General features: G+C 64.1%; 1 long non-coding RNA gene across 1 annotated transcript; it reads right to left on the reverse strand.

The window, feature by feature from the left end:
* Window positions 1-19,516: 19,516 nt before the first annotated feature.
* Window positions 19,517-24,799, reverse strand: LOC124083164 (uncharacterized). Its single transcript, XR_006848666.2, has 3 exons — window positions 24,745-24,799; window positions 21,454-21,597; window positions 19,517-19,757 (listed from the first exon to the last, which is right to left on the reverse strand). It is a non-coding gene; the product is annotated as an uncharacterized LOC124083164 (long non-coding RNA).
* Window positions 24,800-27,749: the final 2,950 nt, after the last annotated feature.

Below are 27,749 nucleotides of genomic sequence, written 5' to 3' on the forward strand. Positions count from 1 at the left end.
CCTGTGTGCCCACTCTGACATCTGTCACCTGGGGGTCATCAGCCCAGTCTTGCAGATGGGGAAGCCGAGGGCGTGTCTGAGGAGGAGCCGAGCAGGTAGGCGGCTGTCCCGAGCCCTGGCCTTCGCCTTTGCCCACGACTGTACCAGGGGCCTGGGGAGGGCAGGGCCCGGGGCGGCCCCCTAGAACCAGTGTCTCTGCAGAGCCCTGATGGCAGGGGCCACAGACAGCCCTGTCCACCTCCCATCTCCCACCTGGACAAGGGCCCCGACCTGCTCCCGGCTGAAGGCCAGTCTCCTGCTGGCCCTCGAGGACCCAGCCCTGTGCCCTCCACAGTCCTCACCTACTCTCCTGACCATGGCTGGGTCACCTCCTGGCAGCTCCCTGAGCGCCCACCCACCCACTGCCCTGGGCCCGCAGCTCTGAGTGGGATGGCCGGTTCACCTGTGTGTCGCCCTGCCAGCAGCTTGGGCAGGAGGGCCAGCACCCCCTGGGCCCTGGGGCCTGGCACTGGCCTGGCTGGGGAGGGCCCTGGAACATCTTGTGAGTGCAGAGAGGCCACAGTGCCGCCATCGTCTCCGTCCCCAGGACCTTCCTCCGGGGCCCACCGGGGCTCGTGACGTGCGGCTCACTGTAGGTAGCCACAGACAGGCTGAGCAGTCGTGGAGGCAGGATGTCCTGTGGCTGGGGGGACCCACAACGGTGTCTCTGGGGACTTGCCGTGGAAGCGTGGAGTGTCCTGGGTTAGCGTGTAGCTGGAGGAACGTGGGCGGTCACGTGGCCTTTCCTCCTCACACCACTAGCGGGGAACAGGCTGTGTCCAGTCCGTGGACCGCCGTGTGGTCCTGCCTCCCCGCTGCGGCTCACGGCCCTCCTCTCGCAGAGGCCCTCTTGCGTCCTCCCTGCGCTAGCAGAGGTCGGTTCCTGACAGCCAGCCCCCTCCCTGGGGACCACAGCCCCTGGTCCCTTGCCTTCCGTCATTCCCCTTCAGGGGTCTGCTCCACAGGGACCTGGCATCTGGCGGCTGAGGTCCCGGTGGCTTGCAAAGGCTGTGTGAAGAGTGTGCGTGGGACTCCTCACGGACTCACGGGCCAGGGCTGTGTGGTCTTGGGCCAGTCGCCCTCCTGCTCTGAGCCCCGGCTTCCCCATCTCCTCTGACCTTAGTGGGTCTCTGGAGAGTTCTTGGGTCCAGCTTGGAGCAGCTGCTTCAGGCCTGAACATGTTCCTGGCTTTGCCCTGAGACCCTGCTTGTGGGCTCCCCAGGGAGCAGAGGTGTGTGCCCAGCACCTCTTCATACAGACGCAAAGACCTAGAAGCAACCGCCCACTCTCCCAGGCAGTTGTGGTACGGTGACCTGGTGACGCTCATGCAGCTGTCCAGCCTGGCACACTGGGCAGGCGGAGGAGGCGCGTCCACGGGTGACATTGCGCTGTAAGCCCGGCTGGGCGGAGGAGGCCCACATTTGCTTCTGTTCCCCCGCGTCCTGCTCACTGAGCACCCGTTCCTCCTGCCGTGAGGGGACGGCTGAAGCCAAGAGACCCAGGTGTCGCTGCGTGTTCTCCCCACAAGGAGAGCCATCGACAGAATGTGCAGAAGCTCATGGGGCTGGGCAGGGAGCCCCGTCCCCCGGGTGTGTTCTGCCCGTGAACCAGGAGCAGAGGCCACCCGGAGCTGAAGGCCAGCTTCGATGACCTCAGAGCCCACCCTCGTTGGTCTCCTTCCTGCGGCTAGACTGTTGGGAGTCAGGTCTGCATGTGACATCTCGAGAAAACAGGGCTGCGTTTCCCAGTTGCCTGAGAACCAGCTGTCATTTTGCCATCGCAGATGAGAACGTCATTCGCGATGAGCTGAGCAGAGCGTTCTGGGCTGGCGTGTGGCTGTCTGGCTGGGCTGGCCTCTCCAGAATCAACTGGCGGTCAGTGCAGTGCTGCAGGTGGCTGCCCCGAGTGAGAACCTACTGTGCGCCAGGCAGCTGCTGGGAATCCCACATGCCAACATGTCTCTGTCACCTCTGGGTCTGTGCTGTGCTGCAGGTGTCAACAGCCCCCCCTGGATACACAGAATTGGGGCTCAGAGAGGCTGGGGTCCAAAGGCCACACAGCCTGGAGGATTCTGCTCAGCCTGCTGGGCTCCAGGTTCTGCGTCCTCTCTGAGGCCCCCTCAGGCTGACCCGGGGGCACCTGCACTCCCCTGGCCTTGACACCATTGACTACTTGGTCCCCATCAAGCGGCTGAACTGGGGACACGGCCCTGGTTTGTGTGTCTGCCAGACATGGGATCTGGGAGGGTGTGACCAGCCCATTCCTGACTTGGGACTTGCTCCCTGCAAGGCCCTGGGCATCTGGTACGGTGTCACCAAAGCTGGTCCTTGTCCATCCCGTGGCATTTGCCCATGCAAATCCAGGGTGCTCACGGGACTTACCTTGAGGGAACATTCCTGCTCCATGTGACCCGGGGGACACAGGCGTCCCAGGCGAGACTGAGTCCTTGGGGTCTCTGCACCCATGGTCTGAGCTCATGGCTCGGCCAACATGGAGATCTGCCCCCACTCAGAGCCTCCCAGCCCCAGGGCCTGGCCTCAGCAGAGTCCACCTGGCTGTTGCCTGCTGTCCTTGAGCCTGTGTCCCCAGCTGGCCTCGCAGCTCTCCTCAGACTCCTCCAGCCACGGGCCAGGCCAGAGTCCATCAGCCGTGTGAAAGAGGCTGGGGAGGAACTTCTGCAGGCACCAAGTCTGTGGTGACTTCTCATGTGTCCCCAAAGTGCCCCTGAGGATTGGTGCCACTGACCACTGAGTCCTCCTGTGCCTGGGCATGGAGTGTGCTTCATTTCTGACCCTGTGTGTAAACTTAAGAAGGGGACATGTCCCATCTTATAGATGAAGAGACTGAAGTCCAGAGAGGGGAAGGGGCCGGTCCATCTGAGACCTGATGGGCCACGCTATAGATGGACCCTGTGGGAGGGCCAAGGACCAGGCTGGGTTGAAGCTGGATGGGACTCTGCATGTCTGGTCTGCCAGATTCAGTGCCCACTTCAACGGGCCACAGACCATGAACGTGGCCTGGACTGGCTCTGTCACACGAGTGTCCACAGCATAGGGTGCAGGCTCTGAGAGCAGCTGCAGGAGGCTCAGGACCCTGAGAGGGGAGGGTGCTGTCCCACCAGGTGGTTGAGGCCCCGGGGGCCAGTAACAACGTCCAACAACCCAGGAACCCAGCCACTGAAACTGGGCAGTGACAGGAGGACAGGTGAGGAAGGACAGGCAGGGCGCAAGATGGCGTCCACCTGCCTGGACACTGGTCACTTGGCTTGCTGTGCATTGAGTTGTGGGGAGAGCAGGTGAAAGGACTGGAGCCTTTGGCTGTTGGGGACAGTCTGTCTGTGCACCTCTGAGGTTGGGGCCTGTCACAGGGCTCTACATCTGGGACCCAGACCCCCAGAGCCACTGTCCCCTGCAGCCGTTGCCCCGCAGCCTAGAAGCCCAACGGGGTTGAGGTACTTCAAGTCAGGCTGTTTCCACAAAGCGGGGCCTCGCTGCCGGCCCGGGGGTAGGTGCCCCCGTAAGCCCAGCAGGCCCTGCTCTGCCAGCCCTGGGCGGGGTCCTCTCCTGGGTAGGGCCCCGAGCTGCTGTGCTGTTGGCTGCGGGGCGGGGGTGCCTCCGAGGTGGCACGGGTGCGGCAGCTGAGGTGAGCCACGTGGTCTCGCAGGGCTGGGGCGGGGCAGCTGGCCGGGCTCTTTAAGTTGGGTCTGTTCTCCTGGGCCCCGAGGTAGGGTATTCGTTTGGGCCATGCCACAGGTAGGAGGGGAGGGGTATCTGGCCATCAGGTATGGGCTGTGCGCCCTCAGGGCAGTCCCTGCGTGGGCACCACTTCCTCTCCTGTGAAGCAGGTGGCCAAGGGCTCCGGCTCACGAGGGCCTGGGACTGCACCACAGCAGTGGCCTGGACCCTCCTCCGGGCAGCCCTCTGGGGAGACGGCCTCTGAGGGCTGGCCAGACCATGAGGCCGCTGCAGGTGCCAGCCCTGGTCCTCGGCCCAACGTGGGGAGCCCTCGGGGGGTCCCTCCAGCCTCTGGGGCTTCACGATTCCTCCCAAACCAACTCGAGGAGTCTGGGACATTGCTCAGGGGGGTGGGGGGAGCTAGTGGGCACAGAGACTGGTGACCCCGCCATACCTGCTCTGTTCCTCTCGCAACCCTAACCCTGTCGGCAGGAGAGTGGACCCCCGTCCTCAGGTGACAGGATTTAGGAATGGTCAGTGCTCCAGAGAGGACTGGCCACACCTTCTTGTAATCAGGGTCCATGAGCCTCTGCCCAGCTCAGAGGGTGAGAGAGAAGCAGCGGGCGCCATCCAGAGGCCTCAGCCCCAGGTGGGCGGGCAGGGAGGGGAGTCATGCCCTGGGCCCTGGTGTCTGTGGCCTGTCCTGGTCTGCTGCTTACTGGCTTACAGTGATCAGTCAAGTGACCACTGGGAAAGATCCAAAGTCCCATTTCACTTCATAAGCCCCAAATATCAGGTATTCCAAGAGCAGGGAGGGTGGTGGGACACTTTTGTCAGGTGGGCGCCAGGTGCTGTGCTGGCCCAGGACACCTGGCTGTGTCAGTGAGGTCCCTGCCCCAGTGTTCCCAGGCTTGGGGAGGTGGGCAGGACAAACGTGTGTGAGCTGATTTTGAGGGACCCATAGCCTACTGCTAGGGCTAGGAAGGTCCCTGACACAGGAGGGCTCTGCAGGAGGTGACCTAGAGGGTGGCTAGGAATTGGGCCGGTGACGGGGGAGAACTCCCAGCCACGGAGGGTGCCACGTGGAGCTGGAGTGAAGCAGGAGTGGTGTCCCTGAGCACCGCCCCAGAGTGACCGCTCACCCCCAGACCAATCCACCCCTTCCTCTGAGGCCAGGAGGGCCTACTGGTCCATGGCTGGGCTTCCAGGGGCCAGCTTCTGGGGTTTGCTGTGGAGTGTGGGTCAGGCAGGCCAAGGACAGGTCCAGCAGGGCTTTCCGTGGGGTCCTCCCTGCCGAGCTCCTAATCGCTGGGCCTCTGCAGAGCCACAGCAGAGGGGGTGACTGAGAGGGGACAGGACACCCAGCTGACCCGGCCCCAATCTTGTCTTGAGCCACCAGACCTGCCAAGCTGACCCCTGGTCTCCTTGTGTCTTACAGAACGTGGCCTGTCCCGGAGTACCGCCCAGGAGGTCAGGAGCCCACCGAGGGCCGTGGAAGACCGTCCAGCCCCTCGTGGCCCAGGTAGCTGCATCTTGGCCCCAGGCCGGGCGGGGAGGGGCGTACTCTGGCTAGAAGCTGCCCGGGAGTGGGCGCCCTGGGGGACTCCAGCCCCAGCCCTGCCCTTGCGCCCCCCCCCCTTGCAACCAGGCCCACCTGCCAGAGTTCCCAGCAGGTGAGGGGACGTCCCCCCAGGACAGGAGTGAGGGGACAGTGCAAGGACACCCTGGCCTGCTGCGTGTCCGTCCTATGGCCTGTGATGCCCAGCCTGCCTCCTTGAAGCAGAGGGAATCGGGCAGGGACATGGGCCTGGGAGGACAGGGAGGCTGGGTTGTTGGTGCTGGCTCTACTGAGCTGTCCTGTGTGACCACCCCCTGCAGCCAGACTCACCCCGCCCACCTCCCAGGGTCCTGCGACCCGAGCCCCAGGTTCCCCTCCTGTAGGGTGGGCAGCCTGCCTCCTCCAGAGCTCTGGGGGTGCCAGTGAAGTGCCTGTGACCTCTGTCCAGAAGCCCAGGGAGCCACACGGTCCCTGCAGTCGGCACCAAGAGGTGTCGGGCGTTCATAACTCACGGAAAGCCACCCAGACATTTGGCCGGCCCTGGCTCTCGCCTGGCTTCCCCCTCAGCTGACCTCAGCAGGTCTTGGTCCCTAGCTGTCCAGCCTGCTTCAGGAGCACGGCTTTGGGTGGAGAGGGGTGTGGAAGTCCCCTAGCCAGCAAGGACACAGGATGGTGGCCAGATGGGAAGTGGTAGCCACTCGGAGGACTCAGGACCTGGGTGGCTCCCCTCTGTGGCCCTGGGTCCACTGCATGTCACCTGGACAGGGCAGGGGAGCCGCCTGCTGAGGGCCTGTGTTGGCCAGGTTGCAGAGCTCCGGGTTCTCGGGCAGGCCCACCGCTCCCAGAGAGAGCTCCGCGCAGTCTGTCCTTACGGCCCCCCAGACCCAGGCTTGGCACCGTGAGCCCTAGGGACCCATGGTGGTGGCTGGCCTGTGGGAGGGGCCTAAGCCACAGCACCACGGTCAGACCCCCTGGTCCTGTCCCCCGCCCACTTACTGCTCTGGGGTCTTGAGGGCTCACGGTCCTTCCCTGGGATTCTGATTTCTCCTTTGTGAGGAGAGAATCTGGACCTCTCCATCTCCCTCCAGAGGAGGAGAAAAGGGACCAGCTGTGGCCAGGCCAGCGCCCAGCCCCACTCCAAGCTAGCCAGGCCTCCCCCACCTCTTGCAGAGCTGAAGCCTGCACACCCCGCCTGTACCAGTCACACGGGAGGAAGGGAGTGGAGGGGTTCTTGCTGGACAGTTGGAACAACATGGACAGGGTAGGAAGACAGTGGACGACAGAGGACATCGGGACCCAGGGAAAACTGAAGGAAGGCCTAGAAACCTCCCCGTTGGTAGAGTTCAGCTCTGAGCTTCCTAGCAGCCAAAGCAAAGAGAGAAAGACATTCCTTGTTGTAAGTGACATTTGGGGAGGACTGACATCATGGTGGTGTTGAGAGGGAGCTGGCCGGTGCCGAGCTCCAGAGGCCAGCTCCAGAGTCCCACAGATCTAGCCCCGGGAGGGAAGAAGATCCAGCCGGGGCAGCTCAGGTCAGCTCCCAACCCTAGGACCTACACAGAGGGCCACGCAGGCTTTGGCTCGGCCTGACTGTGAACTTGTGTCTCTTTGGTCCCCAAATTCACATCCTTGCAGCTGTACCCTGCCCTGCTGCTGACTGGTGCATCTTAGGAAGGGGTAGACCCAGGAACCCATGTTTGAGTCCGTTTGGCCAAAGTCACGTAGACACGGTGGCTCCTGAGCTGTGCCAGGCCTCGTGGGGTTAGGACAGAGAGGGCCAGGCACAGGGTGTGCAGGAGGGAGGTGGCACACCCTGGGCTGCCCCAAGACTCACCCCACGTCCCTTTCTTTCCAGGTCTCGGCCCCTCTTCTGACCACTCCAGGTGAAGCCCGAGGCTGTCCACCCGTCCACCTCAGGTCAGTGCAGGACTTTGAATGTTGATGGAAATCAGGGTCCCCTCCACACCACTGCCTTTATCTGGGCAGTCCTTACACTGGACACCTCTGTGACACACGCGCATGTAGCCTCACGGGCCTGCAGGGCTGCCGAGGGCTGCCGAGGGCGGGCCTTCTCGCCCATGGTCTCATTGCTGGCTCCTGCCTGGCTCCTTGCCCTTGCCACTCTCTCCGTAGCTGAGGGACCAGGGTCTCCAGGACTTCGAGGGCTTTCCCAAGTCTCACCCAGGACATTGGACTAGGACCATCTTCTAAGCCCTGGCCACTCTGAGGGCTCTGTAATGGCCAGGGTAGCCTGGGGCCGGTGACCACAGGGCAGTTGGCACTTCCGCAGTGTTGCTCAGGACTCAGTGGGCTAAGGTCCCCCTGCCACTCGGTTGCCCAGAGGCTGAGACTGGGGACCTGCCATGCTAAGAGGCCGCCCTGGTTGTGCCCACGCCAGCCCCGCCCTTGGGGAGCCACCCACGGGGGCCAGCCCTAGGCCTGCTTGGAGGATCCAGCCTCAGGGGAGGCGGTGGCCACGTGGGTCAGGCCAGGGCTGGCCTCCTCACGCCCCACAGGACTGTGTCCTTCCACTGCATCTCCTGGGGGCTATGGGGAGGGTGCGGGCTGCCCACACACAAGCTGGAGCAGTGGCACGTGGGCCGGGACCCCGGTGCCATCTGGGCCTCTGTGAGCTCACGAGGCGGGCTTCCCCGCCAGGCCCTGCCGAAGCTGCCCCAGGCCTGTGTGTCTGAGCAGCGCCAGGCCACCGGCGGCAGCCTGAGGGGGCAGGATGCGGGGAGGGGGCCTGGTGTGTGCAGGGTGCAGGGGTCTCTCCCCCTCCCCTGGGGGCACCTGCTCCGTGCTGGCTGAGGACACCTCTCCATTGGCCTTGACCCCCTCAAGATGGACTCACTGTCCCTGCCTGTCCTTCCAGAGGCCCAGGCGCAGGAGGCGGGGGACCACCAGCTCCCTTCTTCCCTGCGGCCCTGGGGACTCTGGGACACCAGCTCGGGTGAGAGGAGTCAAGGTGCAGGGGGACCGTGACTCCCTTAGCAGGGTTTCCTTTTGACTGGCTGGAAATCGCTCTCCTGAAGGCTGCCCAGACTTGTCCCCCACCCAAGGCTCCCTTTCCTGTCCCTCCCATCCCTCGTGCCCCGGCTGCTGTGTCCCCACCATGCCCCGGTGTTGATCCCAGGGCCTACTCAGAGTGGAGTGTGAGCCAAGCAGGGCCATGGCCACGGGGCCACCCAGTCCCGGTGCTGGCTGGTTTTCTGTAGGAATTGTCCCCGTCCCCTGGTTCCCCAGCCTCCCGGCCTCCTGTGCATTAGAGGCAGATGTGGGGCTCGGGACACCGAGGCTTGGGGCCCAGGGTGGTGGGCCTGACACCCAGAAGGACCCACCCTGGAAAGCCACACTGGGGGCTCAGGGCTGACCAGGCTCTGACACCACAGTGGAGAGTGGCCCAGGTGGCCCCAGCAGCAGACCACAGACCTTCACACCTGAGGGTACAGGGTGGGCTGCCGCCTCAGGTGCCCAGGGCGGGCTGGCGGGGAGCAGGGTTTTGCTCCAACAGGAAGTAGCCAGTGCTCTGCAGGTGCCCCCAGGACACCTTCCCCTGCTCTTGGCTCCCTGCAGAACCCCTGGGATCAAAGCCTTCCTCCAGCACCCACCAGGGGTCCCGAACCTCGCTCACTGGCCTTCCTGGGCCATAGCGGAGGCCACTAGGCAGGGTGGGCAAGGTGCCCTTGGAAAAATGCACCTGGGGATGGGACAGGGGCCCTCTTTGATGTGGGCTTCACGGAGTCACCCTGCTCAGAAGGGTCTGGCCCTCCCGGTGGCTACTTGGCCTCGGGCAGGTGGGCATAGCTCAGTGCCCGGTGTGTTAGGGTGGGAAGCTCACACTTGCCCCATCCCCAGGGGCGGGATTTGAACCCAGGAGCCCGAGGCTCTGAGGCCCATCCACCCCCACTGAGGAGGGGTGCCCGGGAGACCTCCTCAGTGGACTCTAGAGGCCGCTGTGCTGTCCTGCCTGGGAGGTTTCAGGACAGCTATGGTTGCACTGTTTGTGGCCTGGTGCCACCTGCCCTCGTACCTTGTCACCATGGCAACCACACCTGTAAGAATGAAGTGGGTCCAGCTGTGGTGACACAAGCCTGTCATCCCAGCAGCTCAGGAGGCTGAGGCAAGAGGACTGCAAGTTCAAAGCCAGCCCCAGCAACTTAGCGAGGCCCTGAGCAACTCAGCGAGACCCTGTCTCTAAATAGAATATAAGCGAGGGCTGGGACGTGGCTCAGTGGCTAAGTGGCCCTGAGTTCCATCCCCATCTCTGACCCAGGCTCTGCCCCTGGCTCTGCACCGGGGTCCCCGTCAGAGGCCCAAGTCCTCGGTGTGTGAGTGGTGCCCGCCCCTGGCCTGGTCACCCTCTGAGGGTCCTGCTACTGTCCTCATCTGCTTGCTCTCTAATAGATGGGGTTGCTCTCCATCACAGGTTTTCACTCCCCCAGGCCATGAGTGGGTGGTCAGGAGGCTGGACCACAGTCCCTCGAGCTGGCTCTACTTTCCATTTGGGGTTCTAAGTAAGATGTGGAGACCAGAGGTGAAGAGGCAGGGGCAGGAGGACAGACCACGGGCTTCATCCCTGGGGCGGTCTGTGGCCCTCACTGAGCGCCCACTGTCTGCCGGGCTCTGCCCAGGGTGGGCGTCGCACTAGAGTTTTTGGAAGCAGAGGACTTCTTGACTGGAGGCCAGAGGAGGGGACAGAGTAGCGGTGGGTGGTTACTTGGGAAGTAGCTGGTGTTGGGTGTGTTGGGCACAGTGGACCCAACCACATGGACAGGCCTCCAACGCACCCTGGGGCTGGAGCCACAGGAGGTGGGGAGGGGGTGCAGCCGCCTATCCCCGAGTGGGCCCTCCCGGCACCCGTGGATGGCCACTGTGGCAACTGGACCACTTCTGGCACCTCAGCCCTGCTGGCTGCTCCAGGGTCCGTTGGGATCAGGGGGAAGTTACTGCTTGGCCCCGGTGGCCCTGGGATGCAGGCCAGCACAGGGGCGGGCTCTGCCTAGGCCAGCGAGGACCTGTCCTCTGAGTCTGGGCAGAGGAGGACTTCCAGTCCAGGAGCACAGGCTGGCGAGGCCTCACTGACCTTGTTGGGTGGCCTCCACTGTAAGGTGGGCAAGCTCTTGGGCAGGTGCCTGACCCCAGGATCACCCAGAGCCTCTTGAAGGGAGTGACCAGCCATTGGAAACCCTGGATGACCAGGATCTTGGGCAGGATGAAGGTTCCAGAACGGGCCTGCCTGCCCCACTCCCTGTGGCCAGGCCACCCAGAGCAGTTTCCGGAGTGACGCTCCTCCCCTGCCCACCACCCCACCCTCGGGCTTTGGCTGCCTTTGTCTTCCAAGGGCTCCACAAAATGGCTGCCACGGCCCTCCGCCATTTTGTAACTGCGGCGGGCAGTGTCCTCGGGAGGGGAGAAGGGAGGGAGGGCGACCCCTGCTCACTGCCTGCCCTCGTGGCCTGGACAGAGCCCAGCACCAGCCCCGCCTGCCCGGCCTTGGCCATGGCCACCCCAGGCTTGGCACAGCCACTTGGCAGGGAGGCTGGGAGGCCTGGCCCCTCACCCAGTCCTGCCAGCCCCTCGCCACCCCGAGGCAGGCCGCACACCAGAGCCCAGGAGCGGGTCCCTGAGGCCACGCCACAGAGGGAGTCCTCGGCAGTGGTGGGGCAGGTTTGCTTCAGGATCCAGCAGGGAGGGAAGAGTACCCTCTGGGCCCCACCCGCCCCTTCATACTGCTGACCTGGCCGAGGACCTCGGGGCTCCCTGGTCAGACACAGTTCCCAATGCTGTGCTCCTGCAGTGGTCAGTCGGGCCACTGACCTGGGCCAGGCTCTGCCCATCCTTGGGGAAACAGGCTGGGGGCTTCCTGAAGGAGGCAAGCCCTGGGCTGCTGAGGTTCTAGAATGAGCCAAGTGGGGCGAGCTGTCCCCCAGCCACCAGCTTCCACAGCCTCCCCTGTCCCTGCCCAGCTCGTGTGTCCAGCAACCTCAGCCAGCAGGCACGTCCTCTGGGCCTGCTCCTGGCTCTCTAGTGTGTTGATCCTGTGACTTCCCCATACCCGGCCGACCAGAAGCAGCATGGTACTGGGGGTTCACCCCAGGGGAGGTTGAGCCCTGGCCCTGTTCACTAAGGCCTCAGTAACTTGCTTAGGGCCTCTGTCAGTTAATGAGGCTGGCCTTGAACTTGTGACCCTCTTGTCTCAGCCCCTCCAGCGGCTGGATGACAGGAGTGTGCCATGGTGCCTGACAAGGCCTGGTTCTCCCAAGGTGGAAGGGAGCAGGCCCTGTCTCTGCTTGCCTGCGACCATTACCAAGAAGGCCCTCAGAAGTCGGTGGAAGCTCCTCTGCAAAGTAGGGAGGATGCTGAAAAGTGCCCAAAGGATGGCACCCCGCCTGTGGGCAGCACCCCACGTCCTGTGAGGCTGGGCTGGGGTCTCCCCAAGCCCTTCCCAGGCTCCACTTCTGCAATTCCCAGATGGAACGTTCTGTCACCCCAAAGGGAAGTTGGCACAGGTCCTCCCTCCAGGGAGACCAGCTGAAGACAGAACGATGGGATGCCCTCCGCCGCCCAGCTGCCCAGCCCATCGCTGTCCACATGCCACAGCAGGCCTGGAGCCTCCTGGGAGTTCAGCCGCCCAGGCTTCCCTCGCATGAGGAGCTCCCCAGAGAAGGGCCGCCGGGCGGGCAGGGCCTAAGGAGAACCAGGCTGGGCTGCAGACGGCCGCACGAGGAGGGCAGGCCTCGGGTCTGACTCAGGGTGCCAGGCAGGGGCTCCACCCGGAGATGCCACCCTCCTCTGCCTGCGCTGGGTGCTCAGGGCCAGGGAAATCTGGGGACGAAGAAGTCCAGATGTTTGCCACTGTGACCCTGTGGTGAGTTCTGTAGGAGACCCGAGGCTGCTGGCCCCTGCACACAGCCCTGGCAGGACAGTCCAGCTGTTTGGCGGCCCAGGTCAGAGGCCAGGCCAGCGTGCCTGGCCCAGCTTTATTTAAATCAGGTATTTTTATGCCAGGGACCTGTTTGCATTATTGATTGTTTTGCACATTTCACAAGAAGATGTCTTTGCTGGGGGCTGAGTTTTGACCGTTTAAAGTTCTCCCTCACCCGAGTCCCAGGCCTGACCGGTGCACAGTGGGTGGGGCCACCTCTGGGCCCTCCCCGGCCTGCCAGAGTGGCTGAGCTGTGGGGTGTGCTGACTTGGTAACTTTGTGGGCCACGTTTGTGGGGAGACCGGCCCCCGCCTGACCCCCAGCCGCCCCTCCCGGCTCCTCCCCAGACCCATTGTTGGAGCGGCTAGCTGAACAGACACTGGCCGCTTTATGGGAGAAACCTAATCAGGGCGGCTGAGGGGGGGTTGCCGGAGGGGGGTCGGGTCTGCTCCGAGTGGCCCTGAGCCAAGCCCGAGGTGACTTCAGGGTGACACCGTCTGTCTGCCTCATTCGCTCCAGACGTCCGCTCAGCCCTGAAAGGGCCACCTGCCCACGGAGGCCTCCGGCGCACCTGTCCCAGCCAGTGTGGCTCCTCCCCCTCCCAGCCTGCCCGGCACCCTGCCCATGGCCAGACGCTGCAGGCCAGGGCCGGGCCGGGAGCCGGAGCTGGGAGCTGGCAGATGGCAGGACGTCTGCTGACGCTCGCTCCGGGCGGCTTCTCCCGAGGGGTGCTATTCACGCCCATCCCTCCCGGCCCGCGCCCAGACTGGCAGGGAAGGACCCCTTGGTCTGTCTCAGGCCATTCCCTGGCGTCCTCCTGACAAAGCGGAAGTCTCTGTGGCCCCTCAAGGCCCGAAGCCCATGGTCCCACTCAGGTTGGGCAGGCAGGCCCAGCAGATCCCAGCCCCCGGCCCAGGCCTGGAAGCAGGTCTTTCCCCCACTGGTTCAGAAATGGCTCCAGCAATAGGTCCCAGATCTAGCGGTGAAGGCCCTGTCCCTGCCCCAAACTGTGTTGTGGCTGAGGACCCTGGACCCTGGGTGAGCCCCCTAGGTGGGGCAGAGCAGAGCAGGGAGCCCTCTGGGGCCACGGTGTCTGTGCCTGGCTTCAGAGCACAGCAGGGTTCTGTAGGGGAAGAGTGCGTCGTCGTCCGTGGAGGCCCTGCCTGTCGGCCTCAGGACTGCAGCCCAGGAGGCAAGGGCCGGCCAGAGCCCAGCGAGCAGCACAGGGCCTGGTGGGAAGGGGCAGGAGCTCCTGGCAGAGGGACAGGCCAGGGCAAAGGCCCGGAGGCAGGGAGGCCTGTCCAGGGCAGGGAGGGGAGCCCGAGCTGGTGGTGCCTGGTGGGAAGCAGCAGAGGCTCACGGAGAGGGTGTGGGTCGTGACGGGCGGCCTGGCCGTCCGTCGGGGAGTGCAGGCAGGCTGGCGCTCAAGGAGAGGAGGGCGCCCCACCTCCACGATCTCCCTGCACCCTCAGTAACCAAATGGCCTGATCTTGCTGTCACCATTGGCCGGGGACACCCAGGCTCAGAGAGGCCACCTGGCTTGAGGTCTCCATGCTGGCCCGTGTCTGGGCCGCAGTGTGCACCCAGCATACCGGGCTCAGGCCTGCAGCCCCCAGCTGCCCAGGCTTCTTCCAGGGCTACCCATGTCCCTCCCTGCTTGGGTTTGTCTCAGTGTCCTTCCACCCCTACTGGCCCTGTGAGGGCACTTTGGCTGGAGTGGGCAGAGGAGGTGGGATGGCAGTTCCTCCCTTCGCAGGCCTTGCTCCAGGTCGCTGCCCCCGGCCCAGGAGCACTGGCTGCCCTGCCCTGGCTGTTCGAGGACAGGGCTGGAACTTGGTCACCTCTGATCCAGCATTGTCCAGTGCAGGGCTGGCCATGAAGACCCTCTAATCCTGGCCTGCATGTAGGCAGTGCCACTAGGTGAGAGACAGCTAGCTGAGGTGTCAGTGAGGTGACACTCAAGGAGGCGGCCAGGGGAGGACACACCCCCAGAGGCTGACGCCCGAGGGGTGGCTCCCAGGCAGCTGTCCACAGCTGGCCTTCCTCCCAGCGAGGGGCCTCCGACCACTTGCTCAGGAAAGTCGGCAGCCACGGAGGTTCTGCTGCGGGAGGCCAGGATCAGACACTCCTGCTCTTCTCTCCCTGCCCCCTACTCAGGCCCCTGTGTGGGGGCCTCGTCCCCCTGCCAAACCTTGGCCCAAACTGTGCCTCCCCTGTCTTCCTGCCTCGGGTGGAGTGGACTCCTCAGTTGACCCACGTCATCTTCTCATGATGCATGTGACATGGTGACCTTGGACCCTGTTGGTCTCTGCAGGTTCTTCCTGGCCTTCCCATCAGACCAGACGTTGCAGAGCGTCCACGTGGAAGAGGAACCCTCAGCTCCGCCTCCATCGCACCCTGAGGACACACTGTCCCCAGCTTGGGGTTGTGTGCACCTGTCCCTCCGCAGGCTTGCCCAGCCTCGAGGGCCCTGGGGACAGGAGGTGCTGAGGTAGCCCCCCTCTCTGCCCTTCCCCCCTCTCTGCCCTTCCGCCACTCAGCCCTCCAGTGTGACCCGATACTCTCTGGTCACCTCTCCTTGACGGCCAACTGGGATGCCACACAGGTGAGTCTAACATGGAACGGGAAGAAAGGCCACTGAGGGAAACTGAGTCCCGTCTGCTGCTGCCTGGCTGGGCTGGGGTCCAGGGGAGAGGACTTGTGGCCAGGGTGGGCCAGGGCTCTGTCTCTGTCCCCCACCGTCTCATGGCTGTGCATGCTGAGCACTGCGGGCTCTGCGTGACCCCAGGCCCCCGGAGGGCAGGCAGGTGCAGGCTAGGAGCAGGGCTGTGGTCTGTGAGGGGGCACACGCACACCTGTGTCCAGCTCTGCTTGTTCATTAAGAGCAGCCCACCTGGGCGCCATGGCCACACCTGTAATCCCAGCTTCTTAGGAGGCTGAGCCAGTAGGATTGCAAGTTCAAGGCCAGCCTGAAGCCCTGTCTCAAAACATAGAAAGGGCTGGGGGTGCAGCTCAGTGGTAGAGCACCCTGGGTTCCCTCCCCAGTACTGCAAAACAGAATGTGGCCTAGAAAGTGCCAGAAACATCACAGCACACAGGGTCTGTGCCGGACTCCCGGGACAGCTCCTCTGCCTGGAGTCCTGCTGCAGATCCCCAGCGGCAGAGGCTCGGAAGTCCCAGAGAGAGGCCGAGGCGAGGCCAGCCTGCCACCTCCTGAGCCGCTTCCGTGGGGTCCAGATGGAGGCAGTTGATGGGACCTCTAGTCCCTCTCGGACATCCAAGTGGGGCTCTGGGCCGGGAGCCAGTGTCCTCCCTGGTGACGAGGCTGACCACAGCCAGGTACCTTTCCTGGTGGCAGTGCAAGATGCCCCCAGACTTCCTGCTTAGACTGCTCACCAGTGGACCACTCAGCCACCCCAGGGGAGTCTCAGGGGCCTCGCGTCCTGTCTGCCAGGCCAGGGGTGCAAGCTGGAGGCCGGGGAACACTTCTGAGCACACTTCCTTCTGGGGCCCTGAGGAACATGGGTGTCTGCCACCATGGCTAGATGTCACCTCATGGGGCCCTCCTGGCTGCGCCCCATGGGAGTGGGGAGCGCTGGACCTGAGCCCCAGTGCTATTTTTGTGATGGGCACCTGGGACTTGTGCTGGTGTCCTCCTGGGGTGGGGAGCTGCTCAGTGTCAGGTGCCCAAGGCCCACCCAGAGAGCAGCGGCTGAGGACGGCAAGCAGCCTGCCTGCCCCTGAGGTCTGTCATCTGGGGCCAGAGACCCCACTCTGAGCCTCAGCTGCCTCACTGTGAAGTGGGGTGGGTGGTCCCAGCCCCACCAGGGCTGTGAGGACGGGGTGGCATAGCCTGGTGCCTGCCTGGAGGAGGCAGCCTGTCAGGAGGGGCCTGAAGGGGGTCTGAGGCAGTTTTCAAGACTGCGTGGACATCAGGGAGCTCAGAGCCGTAGTGCCACCTTACTAGGCTGGAAGCAGAATGTTCCAGCGGCTCTGCCACCAGGAACTGTGTGACCTTAGAGAGTCACAACCTCCAGGCCTCAGCCTCTTCTCCTGTGAGAAGGGTTAGCAGAAGTACTGTTCACCAGCCTCCCCTCGGGGTCCCCTGGGAAGGTGATGGCCACACTGGTGGCTGTGGTCAGTGGTGTTCGAGGCTGTCTTTGGAAGCTCTGGGTAAGAGAAGGGCTCCCTACCTGTCCAGGGGAGGGTGCCGGCCTGGGCACTGCCCAGCCCGAGACCCTGGGTCATGAACACTGTTGGTGACAGCAGGAAGCAGGCCAGGCCGTGTGTGGGAGTGGGTCTCGGCCAGGCAGAGCCGCAGAGCACCCTTGGACACTTGGCCTTTGGCAAGTGACACCTTCCTCCTAGTGTCTCCAACGCAGGAGGAATCCCTGGGGACGTGTGGCTGCTCCTGTCTGAAGGCAGTGATCCAGTTGCCTGTGACCAAAGCCCCTGGGCTGCCCCTCTGCTCTGCTGTCCCTCCACTTGGTCTCCTGAAGCCTCCTGTGCCTGATGATGCTGGTGACCGGCCAAGCGACCACTCTGGGGACCTCAGAGCCCCGGGCCTCTGCTGGCACCTGTGCCCTCAACAGCAGGTCCTGACCCCCTCCCCAGCTCTCTTCCCCTCCACAGGAGGTGCCCTTGGAAACCCGAAGTCCGACTCGGCGCCAAGACTGACCGCCCTTTGGGGTGAGGTAGTAGGTTGTATAGTTTGGGGCTCTGCCCTGCTGTGGGTTAACTATACAATCTACTGTCTTTCCTGAAGTGGCTGTGATCTCTGCGATGGACAGACGCCGCCCTGGCTGGGAGGGCCATGGGGCATGGGGCAGTGGCTGCCGGGCAGTGGGAGGGCTAACAGGCCTGGGGTCCGCGTGCATGGCCTTGGATAGGTCCCTCAGCACCCTTCCTTGAGTCTCGGTTTCCTCCTCCGTGAAATGGGACAAATGGGGATTGAAGGAGATGCTTTGTGACCTGTCCAGGGCAGAGGGGCTCACAGCTGCTGCCGCCCACTGGGCGCAGCTGGCCCAGCCTCCCTCGGGCCCCACATCAGGCCCAGGCTCAGGCCTCCCTGGGCAGGGTCTGGACTGCACCTGGCTCCAGCTGATAGGGCAGCCGATAGAGCTGCAGGCTGGCAGCTCAGGCTTGGCAGGGTCGGGGGGCAGTGAGGGTCAGCCTGGCCTGCCACCCCAAGGCGGTCCACCCACACTCCTGGTGTGGGCAGCCCGTCCAGCTCAGTGTCAGGCCTCCCCTGGGGTGGGGGCGGCCAAGTGGGAAGCGCTCCTCTCCAGGAGCGCTCTCTGAGCACACTGGGGTGCCCACAGGTACACCGTGGGGGTGGATAGTGAAACCCAAGTCCAGGGCCTCCCAAGGCCAGCCGGCACACACGCTGCCTTTCCTGACGAGGTGCGGTTTCCACCTTCCCTCCTGCCCTGCGCCGGCCCTGCGCCTGCCCGGCCCTCCAGCTCCGGTGGCCATGCGACACGGGCAAGGCTGGGCGGGCGTGGGGTGGCGAGGCGGGCAGCCCTCCTGCAGGGTGAGCTGGGGCGCCCGCGGGGTGAGGTAGTAGGTTGTGTGGTTTCAGGGCAGTGATGTTGCCCCTCAGAAGATAACTATACAACCTACTGCCTTCCCTGAGGCGCTCAGAGACACGTCGTCCCCCAGGAGGGCCACCCCGCTCGCAGGCCCTGAGGGGGCTGCCTGGGGCCAGGACATCAATAAAAGCTGTTCTGACAGGATTTGGAGTTGGCCTGTTCATTGCAGAAGCCCAGGGGCGGAGGGCACGGTTCTGGGGGGTCACTGCAGGGAGCCTCGGGCCAGGGGGCTAGCCTGACTGGAGCTCCTGGCTATCTACCCCAGTTCCTTTGGGGGCCCCCTGCACCCTGGGCCCCAGCACATCCTTCACCCTGCACACACCCCTTTGAGCCAGGCGTGCTGAGCACAGAGACCCAGCCTGCAGCGCCTCGCAGCCGCGGTCAGCAGCTCAGCCCTGGTGCCTGACTGGACCCTGGAACCCCTGGTCCTGTCTGTGTCTCCACACCCCCACCCCAGGCCTGAGTCCCGGGCGCGCTCTCTGCCCCTCCCTGTGCTGTCTGCCCATGACCCCTTCCTTGCGCCAGTGTTCGTCCCGTCCACCCTGCCCCCCGCCCCAGCTCTCCTGCTCATCACAGTGTCCCCACCCCATCCACTGCTCAGGGCCCACCTCTGGGCCTGCAGCCAGGCCTGCCCAAGCTGACTGTGAATGTCCAGGGGACGCCACCTTCCCTCCTGCTACCTACACCACAGGGCAGCCAGGTGCTGTCCTGCAGAGCTCAAGGCCTGGGGGCGCAGCCAGCGACAGAAGCAGCCCCCCTTGAGGGCTGGACCACAGCAGGGCCGCCTGGGGGAGGGCCTGAAGTCAGGGTGGCTTCCTGAAAGAGGCAACAGCTGGCTCACCCCGTGTCCCTTCCTGACTTCCGGTGCTGTGCCTCGGCTGACTGCAAGATGTCAGGTGGACATGTGGGCTGTGGAAGGGGGACTCTGGTCAGCTGCATTGCCTGGCCAGCAGCAAGGGGGAGCTCTGGGACGTCAGGCCCAAGCCAGCCTTCTACTCACCATGCCTGCTTCCCCTCCTCCTGTGGGTGCAGAGAGGGGCCTGCCTAGCCATCACACAGGGGCACAGAGCTGCCACTTCAGAGGGTGGCCTCAGGATTCAAGGGCATCGTGCTCAGCTGGTGTGTGTGAGAGGGTGGTCAGAGCCAGGCTGTGTGGTTCAGGAGGTGGCTTCTGCCCCTGGACCTGGGGACAGCTGGGTTCGTACTGCATGCTGCGTGCTAGAGGACCCAGGGACCTGCCCCGGCCCCTAGACCAAGCTCCCCAGACAGGCATACGGGTCTGGCCTTGAGCACACCCAGGGGTCCTGGGAAGAGAGCCAGGCCAGGACCCCTCAGGTGGCCCCAGCATGTGGACACAGCCTAGGCAGGCCAAGCAAGTCTGCATCCTCCTCCTAGAAGTCAGAGACCCCAGGCTTCTGCAGTGTCCAGCTGGGCCTTTGAGAGGCCCTAAGTTCCAAGGAAGCCACCTCTGACCCTGGACACCAGGAGGGATGACTGTCCAGCAGACCCTGCATCCCAGAGCTGAGCCAAGGCCCACCTGGCATTGGGGGCACTAAGGGACAGGGCTGTGGTCCAGGATGAGCGCTGGGGCCAGTCAGGGGCTGGGTCCCCACATCAGGCCTGCCAGGGACGCAGGACTGTTCAGTTCCACCCCTTTTAAAATCTAAAGGACAAATGAGTATTAAAATATTAGCATGTACCATATATAAGGAATATTGATGTGATCTAAACATAATAAGCAAGTGTGTGCTTTTTATTGTATGGCATGCAGTGCAGAGTGGACAGTGGATCTTAGGCTGTCCGTGGTGTCTCCCTGGGTTATAGATTTATCTTCACTATTCCAGTCGCAAATACACTGGGGAGGACTGGGGTTGTGGCTCAGAGGTAGAGCGCTCGCCTAGCGTGCACGAGACACTGGGTTCCATCCTCAGCACCACATCAATATAAAATAAAGATATTGTGTCCACCTAAAAATAAAAAAAATAAAAATACATACATACATACCTAGAGTGGGGGATATTTTTATGGAGGAAGGGCCCAGGAAGGCCTGGCCCATTCCAGGCGGTTCACCCTGGGAGGGTGAGCCCCTCCTTCAGTTCTGAGCCCACTGGGCCTGCTTCATCCCCACACCTCGTGGCCCTCAGGAGACCCTGGGTGCACAGCCCCCTGGGCCACCTGCCACCAAACGGTGCCTTTCCCAACAGCGACCCCGTGTGGCAGCAGGAGGCAGTAGCAGCTGTGTGAGCCCCACCCTCCAACCCGGCAGTGGGTGGGGGGGGTGTGTGTGGCTCTGGGCTGCCGAAGTCTTGGGTTCAAGGACAACTCAGGGGAGGGCCGTGGGGGCTGGAGTCTGAGCCGCCTGGAGAGGAGACGCAGGTGTTTGTTCTGTGCCCGTCCTGCCCCCGCCTACCCTCTCCTCTGCTCTGTGCTGCACCATTCTGAGTCACAGGGAGGATGCTGAGCCCCAGGTGACAAGTTTGGCCTGTGCAGACCCTGCTTGCTGCCAGTGAGCGGGCAGTGCCATCCCTGTCCCACAGCACCCCCCCAAGCCTCTGTTCCCCTCCAACTAGCCACACAAAGAGCGAGCCAGGGAAGGGGGCTGCAGGGAGCCGCCTCCCCCAGCAGACACCTGCAGCCTAGTGGGTGCAGGAAGGGAGGCCGTCGGGGGGGGGGGGGGGGACGCGGGGGGGGGCGGGGGAGGGGCGAGGATGGCCTGTCATTTAAAGACCTGGAGTTCGGGTGGCTTCCGGCAGAGGGGTGGCACGGGGAAGGCTGCAGCCTGGGAGCCCAGGTGCTGGGGGCCAGGGCCTGGGTCTCGCCTCCACTGTCAGGGCTGTGACCCTGTGGCAGACTTGTGCCCATCTAATGGCATTTAGGAGGCATGGTCTCGGTGACGTTGCCCCCTGGAACAGGCAGGGTCTGAGAGGTAAGGGCTGGCCACGTGCCAGCCAGGGCAGTGTGGTTGGACCGCCTCACTCTGGGCCCCATCTCCCTTTCTCTTGAAGTGGAGGAGCACCAGCTGTGCTGCCACCAGGGAGGGAGCAGAGGGCCTTCAGGTGTGGCTTGCTCAAAGGGCTTGGATCCCACCGCTGCTCCTACTGCTGAGCCTAAGGACACGTGAGGCCACCAGGTGCCCTGTGGCCGCCTTCCCACCCTGCCTGCTGGCCCAAGTTCACCATCCACACGCTGCCAGCCAGTGCCCGTGATCCTCCAACCCCTCCAAGACCCCAGGGCCTCCTGAGCTGCCCAGCCAGGACCAGGCCCAGAGCCCCCACTGCTTGAGTCCAGGTGGGAAGCCAGGTTTCTCTCCTAAGGGGAGACAACTTCTCTGGGGACAGGAAAGGAAGGCTCAGGCCACAGCTGTGAACACTGAAGTGTCGGCCACAGGCCGTGGTCTTCAGGGCCATCCAGGGACGTGGAAACGGAGACTCAGAGCAATGGAACAACTGTCCCAAGGCCACACAGCAGACAGGATGGACTGCAGGAGCAGCCGGTCCTGGAGCCATCCTGCCTGCTCAGCTGCCCAGGCCTCCAGGAGGAGCAGGGGGAGGCCTGGGCCCAGGAACTGGGCCAGGTCCGGGCCCTTCCTGCTTGGCACCTGAGGGTTCACCTTGGCAGGTGAGTGGCCACCCCACAGGAAGCGGCTTTGCCCTCAGGCCCGACCTGGGCGGAGGTGGTGGGGCTGCCCTGATGGCCTGGTCGCAGCTCTTGTCCTCCCCAGGGCCCGGCGTCTGGGCCTGCCTCCAGCCAGGGGCCGGTGCAGCACGTCTGAGTTGGTTGAGAAGAAAGCGCCACCTCCTGGGCCTCCTGGAATAAGCAGAGAGGGCGGGTGGCGGCCCCTGTCCTCCCTCTCCCCCTCCCCTGCACATCCCCGCCACCTGCGCCTCTCTCCCCAAGCCCGGGCCTCCCCCTTCTTCTGCCCTTGCCTGGTCGGCACCACCAGAGTCCAGGGCCCGGCAGGAGCTGGGCTCCAGGGGGTGAGCAGCTGGCCGGGAGGCTGGCCATGTCAGGGCCCAGGCGGCTGCTGGGGTGGCATGAGAGGTGAAGATGGGGAGAAGAGAGGGACGGGGGGTGGGGGGGGACCCAGGAGGCGGCGCAGGGGCGAGGAGGCCCCACAGCACTGGGCCTTCAGCAGAAAGGAGGAAGGGCCAAGTTTGGTGCTGGGGGTAGTGGGAGGAGCTGTGGGGGCCCTTCCAAGAGTCCCCAGGAGGAGCAAGCCCAGGGAGGCCAGGGACAGGCCCTGAGAGTCACCGGGGGAGGAGGCCCCGCAGGAGAGGACACCAGAGGTGCCCGGCGGGATCCGACAGAGACAGGGACCCTCATAGCAGGGTGGGGGCAGTTATCGGGAGTGAGGAAGCCCAGGGCGATGTCTGCAGAGGTCCCAGTAGAACCTAGGGACCCACAAGGGTCCAGCCAGATGGTCCACTGCCCCATGGGGCCTGAGGCCTAGGGAGCACCCCAAGGCCTCTGGTAGAGTCAAGGTGGTCTGAGGTCACCCCCAGACAGAGGCACCACTCCCCTAGGGCCCATGTGCCCCAGCCCAGGGAGGCTGAGCTCCGGTGCCAGGAGCCCTGCCAACAGCTAGGACTCTGGGCAGTGGATCTTTCACTCCAGAAACTTCTACACAACAGAGCAGCCTCAGGGTGTGGCAGAAGGAACCGTCCAGCAGGAAGTACAGAGCCCTGGCCCAGATGTGCTGTGTCCCTCACCCTCTCTGTGCCCACTGTCCTAACCCAGACTGAAGACAGAGACCTGGTTCGCACTGTTACTGACAGATCCCGGGCAACAAGTTCAGCAAGGGTCAGGGGGCTGCAGGCAGGCAGGCTGGGTAGGAGGAAGGAGCGGTCGCCCACAGAGGCCTGACCCCTGGCTAACAGCGCACGGTGGGCCCCTGACACACGTTCCTTTTCCTCCAGGAGCTGTCAAAGGCCCAGCCACAGGGCCCTGGCATCCCTGGGGTGGAGCAGGCTAGCTCTGCCATGAGGGAGAGACCCAGAGAGGTCCCGGCCTGGGACCCGTGGGAGAGCCTCAGGCAGCCCTAGGAACCCGAGAACCCAGGCAGGGGCGGGACCGTTGTCCCTTGCAAGACTCCTGAGAAGCCCTTGAACTCCGAAGGTCCCTGGACAGAAGTGTCCAGAGCTGCCGCCCAGTGTCCTCTCTCAGAGCCCACTGAAGGCTCTGACAAGGCCTGCGGGGCCTTGGCTTGTCCAGAGTCCCAGGCAGTCCTGACCGTATCAGCCCCCATTTCTCAAAGACACCAGTGGCTGTCCCCAGAGCAGAGGCCATCATGGGGTTTTAGCCCAGCCTGGGAGGTTGCTCCTCACTGGCCACCATGAGGGAAGAGGGTCCTATAGGCAAATGGCCCTGAAAGGTGACAGCCACCAGGGCTCAGGCCAAGGTGGATGGGCCCAGACCATGGTGGGGAGCAGAGCATTGGAGTCCTCGGGTCTGAGGCGGTGCTAGAGGGACACTGCAGGGCAGCAGGGGGCCGGGTGGACAGGAGGACAGAGGACAGAGGGCCAGGCTAGTAATTGTCTGTGGCAAGTGGTGGTGGGACGTGTCACACGCGAGGTGCCCAGGGCCTGAGGTGCCCAGGGACTGAGCTTGAGAGCAGGGGACCAGGCCTTGCCCCAGGGCTGCCCCCAGGCCCCACCCTGTAGGAAGCCAGATGCCTTCTGTGGGGCATCTCCTGTGTCCCGCCCCCCTGCGGACACACTCATCCTGGGCCCTGGGGTGGGAGAGTGCCCTGCACGCCCGCCCTGTGGGCACCTGGCTGCGGCAGGCCCAGGAGCAGAGGGAACCGCTGCCGGGTGCCCACGGCCCAGCGCTGGGCGGGGCACTAGGGGGGCTGAGAGGTCCTCAAGGTGGGCACTGGGCGCCCAAGGGTAGGAACAGATGTCCAGTTCTGCCATGTCTGCTTTCCAGAAAGCCCTGGCTGCTGCGGAGTCCTGCTCCCCAGCCTGGCCTCGGGACTGGACGGAGCCTGGCACTTAAACATGAAGCCGACCCAGTCCTACCGACACGTGGCCAAGAGCCAGGCAGGGCCTCCCCAAAGATCCTGGCCAGCAGTGAGCTGGGGGCAGGAGGCTCTGGGCCTCAGCTTGGCCAAGGCGGGCAGACAGACCACAGCCAGGGCCACACTCAGTCCTGGGTTCACAAGCCCACGGGGACTCCAGTCCTTCCAGGGCTGGGTTAAACATCCTTCTGTCCCCACGCCACATTAGTTAGGCCACCAACCCCTCAGGGCATCACCAGCCCTGGCCTCTGTCCCTGCCTCCTGGGGGCTGCGGAGCTCCGGACCCCTCTGTGCTCTCTGGGTGGAGTGGGCCTGAAGGTCTGCTCTCCACTGTTGCCCGGGTCACAGCGGCTCCCGACTTCCCCACCAGGTGGCGCCTGGCACCAGGGGAAAACGTGGCAGGTGGCAAAGGGATGGCTGGGTGGGGAGGCCCGGTGGCTCCGAAGTCCCCTGGCCCAGCAGCATCCATCAAGAGTGAGGAGTTGAGGGGCTGGGGCTGGGGCTGGGGTAGAACACTCCCTTCACACGTGCGAGACCCTGGGTTCCATCCCCAGCACCACATAAAAATAAATAAGTGAAATAAAGGTTAAAAAAAAGGAAAAGGAAAGGAGTGAGGCTGTGAGCTGGCACACCCCTGAGACAGGAGGATGGCAGGTTCAAGAGCAGCCCGACAACCCAGTGAAACCCACCTCACCATAAGTAGAAAGGGCGGGTGAAGCCCCCTTGCTCAACCCCAGGATCAGTGGAAAGGGGGCACCAGCACGGACCGCCCGGCCACCCCGGAGCAGGGGTCCCGTGCCCCTCCACCTGCGGCACCCCTGGGGTGTGCCACGCTCTGTTCCTGTGGTGACCGGGGCTGAAGGGAAGACATCAGGGTCCATCCCGAGAACACGGCCGTCCCCAGCCCTCCCCGCAGGCTGGGTCAGACCCACACCAACCTGACTTGCTCCTGCAGTGGCCCTGGGACACGGTGGCCTGGGCCACTCGAAAGACCCTGACAGCCAGGGCAGAGTCCCAGCCAGGGCACCTGGTCAGGGGGACAATGGGCAAGGCCACCTCACTGGCCCGGGCAAGGTCATGCTGAAGAGGTCAAGGCCAGAGCCACTGCTGCCCCACCCAGCACAGGACCTGTCCCTATGCAGGGTCTGCTGCTCAGAGAGATCAACCTGCTAGGAATGGAGAGGCCAGACTCCCACTCAGCCTCAGCTTGCTCCCCCCAGCCCCAGGGCAGCCTCTCTTCAGCCCTCCACCTAGCCCCAGAAGACCCCCTGCACCCCCCGAGCACAGGCGTCTGGCCTGCACTCATACTGGGTCCTTCTGTTGCCCCTTCTCTGGTGACCCCTCCTAAGCCTTCTGTCTCAGCCTCCACCCCCAGCCTCCATGAATCACTAGCCACCTGCCTGTTCTGGCCTCCTCCAGGCCCAGAGGCCCAACCTCTCATCCTTCTTCCTGGCCCTCAACTCTCCCTCTGCCACCACACTGTACCCAGATGTCCCCAAGTCCTGGCATGTGGGCAGAGAAGGAGCAAACCACAGAGAGAGGCATGTCTGCAGGCCCTGAGTACAGCCCAGAAGCACGCCCTGGCCACCACCCAGGACAAGGGTCATGGACACTTTCTATTGCCTCTCAGAACTGCGACACCGGCCACGCAAGGGGTCAGACTCAAGACTCCTATTTGGACAGACAGTGAACTTGGTGACTGCTAGGAGACCAATGCTATTGTGTCTCATGCTCAGCACCTGCTAGAACAGAGCTGACCCAAGTGGGCACCTGTCAGAAAAATGAGGTGTTTCTGGGTCTGGGCTTTGAAGGATGAACGGGAGTCCTCCCTCCAACCCTGGCCCATCCCTCCCCTCCCCTCCCCATTCAGTGTGAGCCTGAGCCTCTTGCCATTGCTGCACCCACCATTCCCCAAGATGGGCTCAGAGTCACCCCGCCAGGACCCCGCCCCTCCTCCTGACCCCCAGCCCCATCCTCCAAGCACTCCTTACAGTTGGGCAGCCTCTTGAGATCAGGCCTGGGCCAGGCCACCCAGGTGGATGGGACTGGGCTCAGGGCAGGTGTTGGCACTCCCAGCCACAGGAGTGCCACAGCCTCTGGCAATGACCTGAGACTTCCTATGGCCACCCATGGGTCCCCATGCCCAGCCCAGCCCACCCCTCTGACTAGGTGGGGGTGCTGACCATGGGCCTGGACAGCTGTGCACGGGGGCAGCTCCCCCTGCCGTCCCCACTGCTTCCCAGGGGCAGCAACAGGGTGGAGTGAGGGGGCAGGTGTGCACTCCGGAGACCCAGAGGGCTGCACCATGGAGCTTGGGGGCCACGGGCACAGCAGGGGTGAGTATCCGATCACCCGGCCCAGCCCCCAGGAGCCCAGTGCTGCTGGGTCCACTACCACACAGTGTCCAGGTGCTCAGCCTCCCTCACAAGTACCTGCAGCTGGACTGGGCTCCGTCATCTGACCTGAGCCATCACCTGAGTCTAGAGGTCAGCAGGCCCCCCCCCAGGTGTCCCCAGGAAGTCCCCCACCCTCTCTGGGCCACATGCTGTGGAATGCTATTAGAGTTTGACAAAGCTTGACATTCTGGCTAGTAGGGACAGTCCCCAGGGCCCTGAGTTCCCCAGCCTTTGCACCCCTTGTCCCATGTAGCAGGGCTCAGCCTATCCTGCAGTCAGTTGGACCAGATGGGGCCCTTTTGGACCGCTAAGGCCAGTGTTGGTGCCATGCTTAGTGGGCGAGGGCAGGGGCTGGGGAAGCCAAGGCTGAGGAGGGAAGTGCCCGTGAGGGTTGCCCGTGCCCCGCCCCCAGTGCTTGCTCATCCACGCCAAGCCTGTGCTGGCCAAGGGTCTCAGGTGCTGCTGCCGAGGGGCACCTGGGCACCCGCTGTGGCAGGAGGGGAGGGGTGCAGGGGGACCCCGCCTCATGGGGCTGCCGTTCCTGGGCCAAGGCAGAGACGCGGGCTGGCCCAGGGCCCACCTCAGCCAGCCAGCTCCAGGGACAGCTGGGCTGCCCTACTGTGACAGGGGCCTGGGAATGCAGGGGACCTGGCCCGGCCATGAGGCCTTGGAGTGCAGAGAGCTCCGAAGGCTGGCAACCTTCCCCAGGGCAGCAGTGGGGGAGGGGCTGGGAGCAGCCACTGCCTCCTGCTCCATGGCCCCTGCCCTGCTGGGACCCCTCTGGGGCCAGCCTGGGACCTCCCTGCTCGGGTTTCTGGGCCCCTCCTGCAGGCCCAGTTTGGACGGAGCCTCTACAAACCCTCCTGCTTATCCAAGCCCACGCCACTTCTGTTGTCCCCTTTCCCCCAGGAAAGAGGCTGGTGCCATCAAACCAAGGTCAAACAGGGCAAGTGACAGAGTTGGCCGTGGACGCTCCCAGTGGACACAGCCACACTCTCCAGCATCCACCACGGCCCCTGTGCTGGGGGACAGCTCCACATGTCTCGGATGGAGAAGCTGAGGCCCGAGGGGAGAAGCAGTCCCCAAGTCACACCCTGAGCCTGAGCAATAACAGCCTCGCGCCTGGGGACTCCAGGGCAGCGTCCCGACTGCACCCCAGACACACCTCCCCGCAGTGAGGGGGCGTCCAGGGGCCCGGAGGGACCACGGAGTAAAGGCAGACGTGGGAAGACGCAAGGGCTGGGTGGGTGCCCTCGCCACTGGGCAGGGAGGGCTTCCTGGAGGAGGGATGTCTTCAGGGCTCTGTAGGGTGCAGGGCTAGGAGAAGCACGCACAGTCCCCCCGGGGCAGGGGCTGCTGGCAGGCTCAGAGCCCGAGGCCAGAGTATGTGGGCAAACCACAGAGGGTCCCGGGCTCCCTGGGTCCCCGAGAGGAGCCACGGAGGATTTCAGCATGGTGCCGAGACCAGACACGTGTGTAGACGTCCCTCTGGCTCAGGAGCTGGGACCGAGAGCGGGGACAGGGGTGGGACCGGCCTGGAGGGTGGA

Source organism: Marmota monax, unplaced genomic scaffold, assembly GCF_021218885.2.
Source record: "Marmota monax isolate L192 unplaced genomic scaffold, Marmota_monax_Labrador192_F-V1.1 WCK01_AAM20220418_F8-fsc00051, whole genome shotgun sequence".
Classification (NCBI taxonomy): domain Eukaryota; kingdom Metazoa; phylum Chordata; class Mammalia; order Rodentia; family Sciuridae; genus Marmota; species Marmota monax.